The sequence below is a fragment of the Neovison vison genome, chromosome 11 (genome assembly GCF_020171115.1).
Source record: "Neovison vison isolate M4711 chromosome 11, ASM_NN_V1, whole genome shotgun sequence".
Classification (NCBI taxonomy): Eukaryota; Metazoa; Chordata; class Mammalia; order Carnivora; family Mustelidae; genus Neogale; species Neogale vison.
In genome coordinates, this window is record NC_058101.1 from 74,603,618 (window position 1) to 74,617,780 (window position 14,163).

General features: G+C 33.2%; 1 pseudogene; it reads right to left on the minus strand.

Annotated features, from left to right (window-relative positions):
- Window positions 1-254: 254 nt before the first annotated feature.
- LOC122890251 lies at window positions 255-8,232 on the minus strand (annotated as a pseudogene).
- Between the last annotated feature and the right edge of the window lie 5,931 nt (window positions 8,233-14,163).

Below are 14,163 nucleotides of genomic sequence, written 5' to 3' on the forward strand. Positions count from 1 at the left end.
TTGAGAGTACACCCAGTGAATTACTAAATCCTGGAAGCCCATAATCTGCCTGTCCATTATATAGTTTTTTCCAGGTCACCAGGGTTTTTCCAGGGTGTTTCTTGTTTTATAGAGGCTCTGAAAAACAACTTCTTCTTCTTCTTCTTCTTCCTTCTTCTCCTTCTCCTTCTCCTTCTCCTTCTCCTTCTCCTTCTCCTTCTCCTTCTTCTTCTTCTTCTTCTTCTTCTTCTTCTTCTTTTTAAGGTATTAAGAATTTATAAGCCAAAAATTTTAAACTCTAATGTTATAGGCAAATCTTCATTTTTATGGAATATAAAACTCTCTGCTTCTTCCACTTCTAATAGCTCATTAAGGGAAGCCACTACTAGATCATGTCCCTGCAGCGTTTCCAGGTAGCAGAGCACAGCTCACTCAGTCCTTGTGAATGTCATACAGGAGTCATGAGCTTCAAGCCTTGCACTTCTGGCATTCCACTTATTCTAGGAATTGGGTGATTCGTAATTTGATACGAGAATGATTATCCTCTTCTGCCTTGGTTATTTGGGGGGGGTGTTGCTGTAACCCGTTCTCCTTCTTTTAAAGACAAGACATTTCAAATTCCTTCTTACTGTCATGCTCTTCTATGGATGTTATATGCATTTTGGCAACTACAAAGGCATAGGTCACTCCCTCTGTGATTCTGTTTGGGTCTGGCAAATATTAACAACTTCTTCTGACTTGTATCAGTGTTGCCCCATTTCTAACAGCATCTTCTTACAGCCCAATAACATCAAAAGTGCCTTTACTTGCCAACAACTTTGCTTTGCAGATTCAGAATTTAGCAGATTTTTTCAGCCTCAGGAACACCAGACAATATGGTAAATATTTAATTAGAAAGTACACCCCCTTCAATGATCTGCAGACATTGTTAGAGTGTTATTAATTTTATAGTACAGTTCAAGTTGTACTTTCTTTTCTTCATCTTTTTCCATACTCTTCCAGAATGAAATTTTAATTCCCTCTATTATTTGTCTTTTTAAGTTCCATAGAAGACTGTTTTTAGATTTTTTGCCTTAGATTTCTGCCATTCTTCTAGTTTTTTTCCCCTCAATCCTCTGCTTTCACCTTCTTGATATTTGGATTAGTTTGGGTCCCATTTGGGACTCTTCTTGCATTTACAGGTTGGTCACCATATTGAGTTTTGGGAGCTGTCTTATTGAGAAACTGGTTCCAGGGAAGAATATTTTTTTCAATTTGGAGTCCAAATTCTGTGCTTTGCGATGATAGCTGTTGGTGCATTTATTCCCATTAGTGCTGTTTTCTGTTATGTTAGGGGTGTTTGGAATGACTGAATTAAAATTGCCAACTGTCAAATTAGGATTTTGGCTTAAGGTTTTTGATATTTTGCAGTACATGTGATGTCTGAGATCTAAAAGAGTTTTAGTGGATTTCTGGTCTTGCTTAATGTTTGGATGTCTGTTACTATAGCCTCCCTGAAGCACACTGGGGCATGTCCAAGATTTGGTTTGCCTTACTTCTTTGTTCAGTAACAGTGTGTGACTGTACCTTAATTTCATTTTGTCTTTTTTATTTATCCTTATTGACCTTTATATCCTTTATGTCCTTGACTACTTGTTTCTTTGATGTTTGAGTCCTACTAAGGGTCTGAATGTAATGAGGGAAATTTGGGAGTTTTTCTCCTGGTCTTACAAGATTTGGTCCTCTTGAGAGTTGCTGTGACTTTACTGATGGTATCTTAATTTGTGTTTGTTTAACAAATTATCTATTACTTCTTTCAGAACAGCACTATTCCCTGAACTTTTGCCCAAGGCTTGTTTAGGAGCCAAATTGCTCTGTTTGATTATAGGAGTTAGTCTTTGGTTTACCTATTATCCATAATTCAGGAATTTGTATTCCTTTCAGAGTCTGAGAAAGTTTGGGGCAAGTTTCTTCGTGTTTATCTCTTTTAGAAAGCTATCTAAGGATTCATTTCAGCAAGGTTATTATCCACAGGGTCAGCACATTTAACATTTCCTTGATCTGCTACTTGTTGTCTTGAAGTTTTCAATTCTTGTATATTTGGTGACGCCATAGCTTTTCTAAACAGTTCTCCAGTAATGAATGAACCAGCTTCATGCTGTTCTTGACTATTGCTGGAAGGCTTACAGTTTAAGTTAGAAGACGTACATCCTGAAGTCAGCCTTTGGCCTAGAAGTTCGGGTGGCTCCAACTTTGGCTTCTGGATCCTGTGATATTGGCAGGTCTGGGCTGGAATTTAATGCCAATGGGTCTTACATCTTTGATAGGCAAAGCAGCATGATTTGTAACATCCTTTTTGAGTATAATAATAGATTTAGAAAGTAGAATATTCAAACAATTACTCTTAGCTTTTTAATAGGCTTGGTGTTGTGGCATTTCAGTTTTCCCTTGGCTGCTAGGTACTCCTGGAGCTTTCTGTGCTACTCTTTAGCAGCTGTGGATGGCTCCAGTGGCACCATAACTCTTATGTGACAGTTTTTCTTCCATTTTTTTAAAAAATATTAATTGTTTAGTGTATCTTTCATGGAACCATCTAAAGGATCTTCCTGAAAAACACTTAATCCTTAGTTTAAGGGCCAAGTTCAATGATAGAATAGAATCAAAAGTTGCTAATTTTAATGGGAAGAAGAAGTTTAAAAGGGACACCTGAATTGATGAACCTTGATAAAAACCTGTGTCTGGTGCCCAGAAGCCTACAAAACACACTTATAAATCTTTGGCATCAAGTGTTCAATATCTGTTCCATCTTGGTCTTCTGATTTTTCTTGTACAGAAACCCTGTTCCTCACATACCATATCATCATGTCTTAATAATTTTAATATGTTATTCCCTCTCCCCTCTACCCACATTCCTTTCTCCAGAGATTGAGGTGAATGAGCTCTTACTAACACTAACACTATGGCTTCCTTGTTGAGTGAGCTCATACACTCAGGTAAAGTCACTGTTTGTTCCTCATATTTCCTGTTACACTTTTAGTAAAAGTCAAAATCTTTGTAATGAGCAGTGGAGCCCTACATTGTTCTTTATAGTTTTCTTGTCTTAAAGCTTTTTCTGTGGTTACTCCCTCTGTCTTCAGTGACCTTAACACAGATACCCACTTAGCTATCTTCTTCACATCCTTTGAGAGTTGCTTAAATGAAATCTCAATGAGACCTATCGTGACCACCATATTTAAAATTGCGATTGCCCTACCAAACAGCTTTATGACATATATTTTTTTCATAGTATTTATCATCTTATAAAAACTAAGTAGTTTATTTATTTCACTTATTTTAAATTACTATATTCACACAATAGAATGTAAGTCCCAGGATGGTAAAGGTTTGTGTGTTGTTTTCCCCCCATTGGTATGTACCAAACATTCTAGAATATTTCCTATATAATAAAGATTTATTAACTAAGTGAAAAATAAATCTTGAACCTCTACTTAACCTCTTCAACCTCTACTTCCTTGTATTTAAAACAGAGGTCATAAGAATTCCTAAGTGAGAAAGCTACTCTGATTAATAAATGAGATGATGCATACAAAGCAGTTAGCATAGTGTCTGATTCATCATACTCAATTAATACTGCTAACTCCCATTATTAATGGTTTTACTATTTTCTAAGTTTTTAAGATTCAAAACCTTAACTCATAACTATTAAGCTTACAGAATTGAAGAAAGAAAAGTTAAGGGGAAGAACCCAGGAAGAATATTTGTAGGTAGAATTATTATATAGTTATATATTTTTTAATTCCATAAAATGACAAAATATAGGATGCTTGGGTAGCTCTGTCCATTAAGTGGTTGCCTTTGGCTCAGGTCATGATTCCAGGGTCCTGGGATCAACTCCCATAGCTGACTACTTGCTCAGTGGGGAGCCTGCTTCTCTCTCTGCCTCCTCTGCCACTCTGCCTGCTTGTGCTCTCTCTCTCTCTCTCTCTCTCTGATAAATAAATAAATAAATAAAATCTTTAAAAAAATGAAATTCTTAAAAAAGATAAATTATATTTTAATATAGTAGTATCTGAAATATTAAAACATTAACAAAAGTATTTTCTCAAAATCTCAATAATTCTCTTTTCTTGAAAGCAATATAAAGGATGAAATTTATCCATTTTGAAATTATTAGAACTGTTAGTTCAACAAAATTTTTACCAAAAGTCACCTTACAATAAAGTGCCATTAAAATTTAAAATCATTCTTAACTTCTAAAAAATATATCAAAGTGATCCACATAGTTTTTCTTTTTTTACATAAAAATTCTGTTGATAGAGGTAAAAAACTCATCAATTTATTGCCCTAACCTTCTGCATGGCCAACTATAATAACTTAGGCTTTAATTATATCTGTTTAGACCTGTTCTGGTGACTGCCTTTACGTATCTAACATATATGCTTATGCTGTTTTTTTTTTTAAATTCATCAAATGAAGATTATTTTACTGTTCTTGGGCTGTGATATATTGGCTATTAATTTATTTCTCCACTTCCAACTTTCTCACTCCTTTCCTTCTTCTAATTCTTGGTAATTTTAACACTTCAAACATTTTCCGCTGATTATCCTTGTTAATCGCTTTTAACTACTGAAATTTCTAATTTGTTTAACCAACATAAACATTATCTTTTGACTTTCCCTTTTGTGAGATGACCATGTTATTATCTCTATGATTCTTCACTTTGACCTGCACTTTAAAGATGATAATACGTATATTCTATTGTGTCAAACATAATTAAATGTTTTGTGTTTTCTCTGTAGCTTGATAGATAAAGTTAAAATTGATGAATTTTGGTTTATTAAAATGATTGTGTAATGTTGTTTAATTCAGACCCTGGATTTTTTTCTCTCCAGGTTTTTTAATGTTATAGTAGCACTGCGATTCCAGACTGCATAACCCTAGTGTCAACAGCAAATGTATTTTTAATTTTTACATTCTTCTAACTCTTAAAATCATGCTGATGTTATGGTCACATCTTTTTAGGCAATGACTATATTTTGTAACATTATAATCAACAACCAAATTTTTTAAATTGAATTTGGTTTTGCTTATTGAAAAAATTATATTTTCTAATATATTTTGGATGATAAGAGAATAATTTCTTAGAAGTCAATTTACCATATAGCTGTTATTTTTTTTAAGGTTTTATTTATTTATTTGAGAGAGAGAGTGTGAGAGAGAGCATGAGAGGGAAGAAGTCAGAAGGAGAAGCAGACTTCCCTGAGAGCTGGGAGCCTGATGTGGGACTCCATCACAGGACTGGGATCATGACCTGAGCCAAAGACAGTCGCTTAACCAACTGAGCCACCCAGATGCCCCTGCCATTTAGTTTTTTTTTTTTTTTTTTTTTTAAGATTTTATTTATTTATTTGACAGACAGAAATCACAAGTAGGCAGAGAGGCAGGCCGAGAGAGAGAGAAGAGGAAGTAGGCTCCCTGCAGAGCAGAGAGCCCGACATAGGGCTCGATCCTGGGACCCCGGGATCATGACCTGAGCCGAAGGCAGAGGCTTTAATCCACTGAGCCACCCAGGTGCCCCTGCCATTTAGTTTTAATAGACAGAATTTCAACTTGTCCCCACAGTACTTTTTTTTTTTTTTTAAGTTAGTGGCCACTGCCATAGTTCCATACTGCGGCTGCTGGAGAACAAAACTGCTGAAGGGAAGCTGAGAATTAAGACCATCAAAAAGTGCTATAGAGAACCTGGGTGGCTCAGTTGGTTAAGTGATTGCCTTTGGTTCAGGTCATGATCTTGGAATCCAAGGATTGAATCCTGTGTTGGTGGGCTCCCTGCTCAGCAGAGAGTCTGCTTCTCCCTCTGACCCTCTGGCCTCTTGTGATTTCTCTTTCTCATTCTCTCCCTTTCAAATAAGTAAATAAAATCTTTAAAAAGAAAAAAAGAAAGAAAGAAAGAAAGAAAGAAAATACATTTACAGTTTCTGGTTTTTATTCTCATTTTCTGAAGTCAATATGTAGGTAATTTCCTTGAGAAGACATTTCCATGGAAATATTCCATGGAATATTCCATTGGAAATATTCCAAGGAAATATTCAGTGATTTTTGCTTAATGAAAACAGTTTAGTAATTTCATATGATATAGAAATCTAGACTTTAGGAGGGCTTAGGTGGTTCGGTAGGCAAATTGACTGCCTTCAGCTCATGTCATGATCCCAGAGGCCTGGGATCAAGTCCTGCATTGGGCTTCTGGCTCAGTGGGGAGCCTGCTTCTCCTCCTGACCCTCTTAATTCTCATGCTGTTTATCACTCTCTCTCTCTCAAGTAAATCAATAAATAAATAAATTCTTTTAAAAAATCCAGATTTTATTCTATTTCCTCTTCCCGCTTTAAGACCTTGCCCCAATGCTTCTTAACATCCCCACTCATTGGTGAAAAGTATTTTTTTTTAAGATTTTATTTATTTATTTGAAAGAGAGAGAGAGATCACAAGTAGACAGAGAGGCAGGCAGAGATAGGGGGAAGCAGGCTCACTGCTGAGCAGAGAGCCTGATGTGGGGCTCGATCCCAGGACCTTGAGATCATGACCTGAGCCGAAGGCAGAGGCTTAATCCACTGAGCCACCCAGGCACCCCAGTATGAGGTTATTTTGATGCTTATTTCTTGGGGTAGGGGGCATCCATTTATCTGTTATTTTATTGTTTTCTGTCTCAAAGAGTTTAAACATTCTTTTCGTCTTTAATGTGTAACATTCTAAATTAATTTGCCTTTGTGTGACTTTTTTTAAATTTCATTTTTTGGGTACTTAGTGCTCAGTGAACTTCTTGCCCTTTTATAAAATTTTCTTCCTGCTGTGGACATTTTTGTGTCAATGGTGGTTTTTAAATTTTTTTATTTTTTTCAAAAGCACTTTCTTACACCAATAGCTCTTTCTCTAGTGTTAGGTGTTATAGTGTTATAATAAAGAGGACTTTAATATGAGATGGGTATATTCACATTAACTACTCTATTTGTATCCTGAGAATGTATTTACATTCTAAGGAATATTTTGTGTTAGGGTGGAAGGCCTTATTTCCATTCTCTTAATGGATTGTCTGTACCTGTGTACCTTCCTTAATGGATGTGTGTGGGTATGTAGAAATGGGTTTGGAAGAAAGAACTTAATTAATCCTAAAGTTCAGGACCATATTTTACCCCTGTTTTCTTTATAGTTTCATAATGAATGTTCTAAATTGGCAATCTCTGTACTTATTTCTCTTCTGTAAATGTCTAGAAGAAAGAGAATTTTGTGTGTGTGTGTGTGTGTGTGTGTGAAAAAGAAAGATCTGCAGAGAGGGGAATGTCTGTGTGTTGTTAACACCTCCCTTCAGCTGTACCATTAGTCTTCTTTTCCTGGAACTATTAAAATGAATTACGAATATTTTATAACAAAGTTAAACACAGTAGTTTCTCACAGAAAATCTACACTGGCATAAGTAAAATTTTTGAAAATTTACTTTCCAGACAGCTCAAATAATTACATTTAATACAAAGAAGAAATTATCTGTCATTTTTTTCCCTCCAATTATGTTAAATTGCCAAGAGTGTTTCTAATTAAACAAAGATCATGGAAACAGCAACACCCCAATCTATTATTTATGCAAACATTTGTAGAGCAGAAAATTATAAATTAACATATAAAGTTTTACAAATATTGTCTAACTCATGTTTACATATCAGCATTAGATTTTGTGAAAATATTGTTAGCATATATAATTAAAGATCAGATTTACTACTTGGCATGAGAAGTAAAAATAGACAAGAGTAAGTTATTTTTTGTAATTATCTTTTTTTTCCAATTTTTCATTAAAATAATAGTTCAGGTAAGTACAATTCAAGTGTTAAGCTGTGATAATTAATTTTAATGACTTCTGAAAAAAAGTTATTTGAATCTGACTACTCTATTGCTATATTTCTTTTTGAAATGTATGTTTCAGATTGTAGTTTAACTTCTAAATTATGGAATCATTTGTTTTTATATTCATTGGAGGTGTTTTTAAGATATTTTTCCTAGAAACAGCTTAACGAGCTAAACTGAAAATTGTAATTATAACAGAAATTTTTATTTTTGACAGCTTAATTATTGCTTTACTGTTAATAAAAAGGAGTATTGTGGGAAAATATTCCGTAGTTCCTTAAATATAATCTGAGTAATACCTAATCACTATATAGAGGTCTAAAGAAATTTGAAAGGATACCTAATAAACTTTTTGAAAATTGAGCTAATTTGGGTGGAGGTTTTTTTGGGGGGTGGGGTTAAATATTAAATGATACTAATTTCTTTTTTCCATGTCTTAAATTAATTAAGATATTTGAAACAATGACTCAAAATTTCAGAATTCCAAGAGACTAAAGTAATTTACAATATTATTAAAAATAAAATTCCCCTTTTTTCTCCTCAAGATAAAAATTAGACATTATCCAATATTACTTTCATTGGTTTCTTATTTTTTCCCTAGTGATCTTTTCCTCTTTCATTTCAACAATCTAAATAATGGAAACTATCTCTCCCCCCACCATCTTAGTGAAGCTCACTAGAAAGTTCAGAGTCATCTTGTTGCCTTTCAATATGGGGGTGATTTGGTTCCAATACCATTCATGAATATAGATGCAAAATTCTCAACAAAATTTTGTCAACTCAAATATAACTTTTATATATTACTATAAGTATTAATTTCTAAAACTTTTAACTTTTAATAACTTTTAAATATATTTATGTAAATAAAATTTTTTGAATATAAAAATACACCATGACAAGTGACACTTATTTTAGGTATGAAAGGGTGACTCAGTATTTGAAAATCAGTCAATGTAATACACCATACAGACAGACTAAAAAGAAAAAGGCATGGTATCAATTGACAAAGGAAAAGCATTTAACAAAACTCAATTATCATTCATGATTTAAAAACTCTTAGTGCACTTAGAAGAGAGGACCTCCTTACTATCATAAAAAGTATCCACAGCTAACTTTATGCTTAATGATGAAAGACTGAATGATTTGTCTCTGAAATCAGGAACAGGGCAAGGATGTCTGATTTTAGGACTCTTATTCACATAATTCCAGAATTTCTAGCCACTGCAATTAAAAAAAAAAAAAAGAAATACAAGGAAAAAGATTGACAAAGAAGGAAAAAAGAAGAATAAAACTGTTTGCAGATAACAAGATTGTGTATGTAGAAAATCCCAAGGAATCTATAGAAAAGAAAAAACAAAAACAAAACTCCTAAAACTGAGTCATTGGATTCAAGAGCAATGCATGAAAGTCAATTGCATTTCTATATACTGACAATAAACAGTGGGAAAACGAAATAAAAAATGCAATATCATTCCCAACTGTTCCAGAGAAAATAAAATAATTGTGTAGAAATCTAACAAAACATCTACCAGAGATTGTACACAATAACTATGAAATGGTGATAAAAGAAATGAGAGACAATATTTGAAGAGACTACCAAGTTCATGCTACAGTAATCAAGACTGTGTGGTATTGCCAAAAGGAAAGAGATATAAATCATGGAATCAAATAGAAAACTCAAAAACAGATCCAAATATGCCTATTTAACCTTTGACAAAGGAAGAAAGCAATAAAATGAAGGACGTGTTTCTTGTAAAAAAAGTGGTGCTGGAGAAACTGGACATCTACAGACCAAAAAAAAAAAAAAAAAAGAATCTCAATGTAAAATTCACACTTATATAAAAATTAACTAAAAATAGATTATGGACTTAAAGTAAAATATAAACCTATAAAACTTTAAGAAAAAAATGTAGAGAAATATCTTTAGAGCTTAAACCAAAGTAGAGAGTTTTAGATATGATGCCGAAAACATAATTCATAAAAGAAAAAAATTGATAATTCACCTCACTAAATTTAAAAACTTTTGGTCTGTGAAATGCTCGAAGAGGATGAAAAGTCAGACTGCAGAGTTGGAGAATAAGTTTATTAATTTTATAGTAATACGTACCTTTGTCTATATCATGTAAAGAATTCTCAAAAATCAACATTGAAAACAACAATACAATCAGAAAATGGGCAAAGGATATGCATAGTCATCTTACCAAAGAAGATATACAGATGGTAAGTTAGCACATGAAAAGATATTCAAATTAATTATCATTAGGAAAATGCAAATTAAAGCCGCAATAATATATTACTATATACTAATCAGAATGAAATGAAAAACAGCGATAAAACTAAATGCTGGTGAGAATGTGGAAAAATTGGATCACTCATATTTGAGAATTTTAGAGTGACCGAGATCCTCAGAAAAATAGTTTAGCAGTTCCTTTTAAAACTAAAAATTGACTAAACATATTACCCAGGAATTCCACATTTATTCCAGAGAAATGAAAATGTATTTTCACTCAAAAACTTGCCATAAATGTTCATAGTAGGCATATTTTTCATAGTTTAAAACTTGAAATTCTCCACATGTTCTTTAATGGGTGAATGGTTCAACAGCTCTGGTGTATTTACACCATGGAATTCTATTTGACAATAAAAAGAAACAAACTACTGACATATGCAACAACTTTAATGAACCTCAAGAAAATTATGTGGGGTGAAAAAGTCACTATCAAAAGGATACATATTGCATGATTCCATTTATATAATATTCATGAAATAACATAATTATAGAAATAGAGAACTGGTTAGTGGTTACCAAAATTTAGGGAAAGAGGTAGGGCAGATGTGGCTATAAATGTGTAGCTTGAAGGAAATCTGTGATGATACAGATGAGTATCTTGATTGTGGGGATGGCTATAAGAAGGTTATAGGAAGCTAAACGTGTGAAAAAATTACATACACACACACATGCACACATGCACACAAGCCCATGTATAATTAATGAGATCTGAATAAGATCCATAGGTTGTGACAACATCAATTTCCTAGTTTTATTGCTGTCCTCAATTTAGCAAGATGTTAAAAGAAGGAGACCCTGGATAAAGGGTGCGCAGGATTTCCCTGTATATTTCTTTGCAACTTCCAGTAAAATCTTCTTATTTTAAAATAAAAAAAAGACACTAGTTGAGCCACTTGGAATTCATGTCCATATAACATGTGAGATAGAGATATTAGTTTCCTATAGTTACCATAACAAATTATAAATTGGGTGATTTGTAACAACAGAAATTTGTTCGCTCACAGTTATGGAGGTTAGAAATCTTAAATCAAGGCAGTTGCAGAGTTGATTCCTTCTGGAGGCTATAAGGAGAATCTGTTCCTTGCTTCTTTCCCTGCTTCTGGTGGTTTTGGGCAAACCTTCGTGTTCCCTTATAGCTGCCTCGCTCCAGTCTCTGCTTCCAGTGTCACATGGCATTCTCCCTATGTCTATGTGCCTTTGTGTTCATATAACCCTTCTGTTATGAGATCACCAGCTATTGGAACAGAGCCTACCCTAATCCAGTGTGACCTCATCTTAATTTGATTACACTTGCAAAGACTATTTCCAAATAAGGTTGCAGTTTCAGGTGCTAGAGGTGAGCTGTATTCTAAGAATTGGTAATCCAGCAGAAATGATGTCAAAATAGTTTCTCAACTTTTAAAGTCTCTTATCACTTGGCCAATATTTTCAGTTTTTCACTTCTATCAAATAGCTATCTTGGATATATTTTTGCCATTCAATAGCATATTCATTTTAGCCACCATTGTAAGTTACATTTTTGCTCATAGTGATGTCCCACCTAGCTTCTAGCTTTTTTAATTTGATAGATCTTTTAATATACAGATTATGAAAGATTCTCTAAAATTTCCAGCCAAATTTTATTTTCACCAAAATGCTTTTGTAATTGTAATTAATACTATGGTTTTGTATTTTGTTGTTCTCAAAAATGCCTCACCCAGTTCTGCTCCATGTTTAGAATATAGGCTCATGAGGTCTGTGTTCATGTTGATATCTGCATCCATGTTTATGCATATATTTTTCCTTCCAAGGGGAAATATGACTATACAAATAAAACAGTACTAAATAATTAATTATGAAAATGTATCTTTAAAATAGGTAAATGAGAGGGGCACCTGGTGGCTCAGTCAGTTAAGTGACTGCCTTGGTTTCATGTCATGAGCACAGGGTCCTGGGATCAAGCCCCACATTGGGCTCCCTGTTCAGTGGGGAGCCTGTTTCTCTCCCTTCCTCTGCCCCTCCCCGCTGCTTGTGTTCTCTGTCTCTCTCATAAATAAATTTTTAAAAAGGGATATTCATTATTTGAATACATTTAAAAATAAATAATAAAAAATAAATAAGTAAATAAAAAAATAATAAAAAAATAAAAATAAAATGACTGACATGTGGACATTGTGATCCAATTATACCTCAAATGTAAACTCTGAATAGATGATTATCTTCCTAAAAAGCAACAGTAAATACAATCTGAATTATAATTGCATAGTATTACTTGTTTTATTAAGATAAAATTTTTTAAAAATGTAAGAATGGAGATAGGGAATATTACTTTACTTCTTATACTGTGATCTCCAAGTTGCAGTTGTTTGCAGAGAAACAGTAATAAAAATGGATTTTATATAACAAAATGGAACTAGTCAGCTGAAGTGAAAGAGATTCTGGTGCTTCTATGTCATTTTCCCTTTCTCTCCTCTAAGGTTTTCATAGTCTTTTCCCTGGGCTGAGAAAATGCTGGATCTTCCCATCCCATTTTCTTGGGATCTTGAATTACCTCACTTTCTGATAAGTTTGCCCAACAGAGCTTGTAGAATTATGTTGTAAAATATTATTTTTAGAATGTTGATTATATATAATTTAATAAATTACAATTTTAGTCTACCATTTTTGATTCTTATGACTTTGATATTTCCCTTAATGCAATTTTAATTTCATTATGTTTGCTATATTTTGGCTGTCTTTATTGCTTGTTTTATATCCTATGTTAATTACTTTGTTTCTCTTCTAAACTAATTTTCTCCTTCACTACTCAAGGGAATTTTCTCTCTTATATAGCACAGGAAAAATCAACAGCTTCTCCAAAATATAAACTCTGGCTTCAAGGAAGAATAATTCAATTCATTACAAAAATATATGTCTGGAAATCATTATATATTTACAAAGCAATATGCAAGGCACTCAGTTTCAAAAAACAGATAAGGGACAGTTATTGACCTTCTTTCTGGAGCTTACAGTCAAATCAAATGTATAAGAAGTATACATTTAGTTGTATTACAAAGTAAAATGAAGGAAATAGGAAAGTTTTAGAGGCATAATGTTCAGAAAATGGAAGGGAGGATCTCCTGGGTGGCACAGTTGTCTAGCCTCTCCCCACAGTGATTTTGGTCTCTCTCTAAAATATATGAATAAAATCTAAAAAAAAAAAAAAAAAGGAGAAAGGATCAAAAAATGTTTAAGCACATATGAAGGTTTTTGGGTTCTAACATTTCACTAGGCCTAAAACAAAAGAAAGTTCTGACAGATAACATAATGGAGTTTTTCCAAAGGATGCCTCTGTCATCAATCAATTTTCATTCTTAAGAAAGTGATTCTACCTCCTTAAACTTTAACTAAAAATGAGTCAGAAAGACCACCTAACTTATAAAGTTGTTTTGAAATTTAAGTGAAAGCCATGTAAAGCACCTTGAAAATTTTATACAATGTGTGTTCCAAAATTGTTCTTTCTTTTTTCTTTTTTACATTTTTTTGGAAGAAAATCTGGTATAGTCTTCATTGGGTTAATGCCAGTAGGAACAAAGGTAAGCATTGTACAAATTTTAGCAAAATAAACCCAGCAATATACTAAATTGTGATTAAGTAGGGTTTATCTGAGGCATGCAAAGATGGATAGGCTTATTAGATAATCTACCTATATGATTTTCCTTATTTAAAATTTAAAAGAGAGAAATATGTATGATTAGAAACACGTTGTGAAAAAGGCCTTACAATTGTAAGGAAGAATAAAGAAGCAGTCGATACAGTGGTACATGCTAAGACACTCCATAAAGCAATGGTATTTATCACAAAAACTTTTAGCAAACTGAAGATAGTAGAACACTTCTCAAAGCTAATAAAGAACAGCATAGCATTTAATGCTGAAATCTTGGAAGTATATTCTTTAAACACAAAGAATGGGAACCAATGTCTCTTCCTAACACATTCAACATTACATTTGAAGCCTTAGTCAATTCAGGAAGACAAAAATAAGAAACATAGTTTAGGGACTGGA